The sequence below is a fragment of the Porites lutea genome, chromosome 1 (genome assembly GCF_958299795.1).
Source record: "Porites lutea chromosome 1, jaPorLute2.1, whole genome shotgun sequence".
In the NCBI taxonomy this organism is placed as follows: Eukaryota; Metazoa; Cnidaria; class Anthozoa; order Scleractinia; family Poritidae; genus Porites; species Porites lutea.
Window position 1 is genome coordinate 162,251 of NC_133201.1, and position 2,750 is coordinate 165,000.

The window sequence follows — 2,750 nt, forward strand, 5'->3', positions numbered from 1 at the left end:
GACGGGATGCGGGATACGGGTTTAGGGATCGGATTTCGCGGGATTTGTCCATTTTTCCACGTTTTTCTCATTTTTTGCTATTTTTGATGACGTTGGGCTCTCGGGGCGCGAGATCAGCGTCCCGCGACTCCAAACTGTCTGTGACATTGCAAAATACGTGCGACCCTGTCAGAAAATGCAAAATTATACAAGGGTTTTGAGCTAACGTGGCTTTTTCGCCAGGGTGGATGTTAGGGTTAGGGTTTGGACTCAAGTGTGACCTTGCAAAAAATAATAAATACGAGGAAATTACTGCAGTAACGATGCTAAATACGTGCGACCCGGTCAGAAAATGCAAAATTATACAAGGGTCTTGAGCTAACGTGGCTTTTTCGCTAGGGTTGATGTTAGGGTTAGTACAGAAGGGTGGTTTTGATAAAACACCAACCAACCCTTAAGGGTTTTTTGGTGGAAATTTCAACCCTTGCCTAATTTCAACTAAAAACGTGGCAAAAGTGTGGGAATGATGCAAAACGTTAGAAAAAAAGCTTTTTCGGAAGCTCACCTTGCCCTGCAGCGCTCGTTTACCCTCCGTCCTGGCGTCTTGAGCAGGCGAAAAATCAGGAAAATTCAGTCTTAACAGGTTGGCACGATGCGTCGGCCATGTTTTTTTGCACTGAACAGAGCGGGACTGGGCGCCGTATTGTGACGTTGAGTGACGTATCAGCCGAGGGAAGGTTCAAGAATATGGCGGGATTGCTGTAAATAAAATATTGGCCGTGTTTGGAGCAAAGTTTGCGCCGCCTGGTGGTGGAAGGACATCATTAAGTCCGGAAACCCGCAAGTCAACAGCATCCCTCGAAGAACTGAGGGATGTTCTGAGCCTTGTAAAGCACAACAGCGCTGTTTGAGCGCTCGTAGTGAAGGTTGTGCATCAAGTTCAGATCGATCCAGGCGGCAAGTCTAAGGCAGGTTTCTTGTCGAGAACTATGTCAGCGTGAGTTTTGCGGCCTGCCCTTGCCTGCTGGCTTGACGTAGTTGCCGAGAAGCGACCTGCTTTTAGACTTATAATATTTTCTGGCTTTTGGGGGGCCGGGGTTTCCCTGTCGAAAATAGTCGGTGGCTCATGAATAATTCATGAGGTGACAAAAGGCCGTATTTGGGGCTTGCCGTCAGCCGCTGCGTGACAGCAAGCCCGAGGCAAGTAGGACAGGAAGGAGAAAGCCTCGTTTGACCGATTTTTGGGACTCGCTTGGCCCAGGAAAGCGTCGATTTAATTTGAGCGAGCTGGCCACAAAGTGACCATCGATCTTAGGAAAACTAGAAGTGCAGGCACGCGCGATCTTCTGTTGACTTAGAGGGTTGTTGTAGCGTTTGCGACGATGAAAGGATTGTAGAAGTCAAGTCGGACAGTGCTTTACTTAGAGCGAAGGGCGCTGACAGGGAAAAACCGGGCAAAGTGTAGCGGCCGCCATGTTTTTTTTTTTCGCCGTTCCGGACCCGACTGGACTCTGGGCCGGATACATGGGATCGACGGCCAAAAGGCTGTCACAGAAGTAGTTTTCCCAACTAACCCTTGACCCTAACCGCAAGCAAACTTGACTCGAAGCTAACCCTATGACCGCGGGTTAGCCGCGGCTTGGTCGCGGGTCAGGGTCGCGGGATACGGTTAGGGTTGCGGGATGAGCCTTAACTTTGCTGTTTTGGGATTTTGGGCGCGCGATGCGGGTTAGGGTTAGGGGACGCGGGTTAGGGTCACGGGAATCCTCATTGTCTTTCGGGACGGGATGCGGGATACGGGTTTAGGGATCGGATTTCGCGGGATTTGTCCATTTTTCCACGTTTTCTCATTTTTTGCTATTTTTGATGACGTTGGGCTCTCGGGGCGCGAGATCAGCGTCCCGCGACTCCAAACTGTCTGTGACATTGCAAAATACGTGCGACCCTGTCAGAAAATGCAAAATTATACAAGGGTTTTTGAGCTAACGTGGCTTTTTCGCCAGGGTGGATGTTAGGGTTAGGGTTTGGACTCAAGTGTGACCTTGCAAAAAATAATAAATACGAGGAAATTACTGCAGTAACGATGCTAAATACGTGCGACCCGGTCAGAAAATGCAAAATTATACAAGGGTCTTGAGCTAACGTGGCTTTTTCGCTAGGGTTGATGTTAGGGTTAGTACAGAAGGGTGGTTTTGATAAAACACCAACCAACCCTTAAGGGTTTTTTGGTGGAAATTTCAACCCTTGCCCTAATTTCAACTAAAACGTGGCAAAAGTGTGGGAATGATGCAAAAACGTTAGAAAAAAAGCTTTTCGGAAGCTCACCTTGCCCTGCAGCGCTCGTTTACCTCCGTCCTGGCGTCTTGAGCAGGCGAAAAATCAGAAAATTCAGTCTTAACAGGTTGGCACGATGCGTCGGCCATGTTTTTTTGCACTGAACAGAGCGGGACTGGGCGCCGTATTGTGACGTTGAGTGACGTATCAGCCGAGGGAAGGTTCAAGAATATGGCGGGATTGCTGTAAATAAAATATTGGCCGTGTTTGGAGCAAAGTTTGCGCCGCCTGGTGGTGGAAGGACATCATTAAGTCCGGAAACCCGCAAGTCAACAGCATCCCTCGAAGAACTGAGGGATGTTCTGAGCCTTGTAAAGCACAACAGCGCTGTTTGAGCGCTCGTAGTGAAGGTTGTGCATCAAGTTCAGATCGATCCAGGCGGCAAGTCTAAGGCAGGTTTCTTGTCGAGAACTATGTCAGCGTGAGTTTTGCGGCCT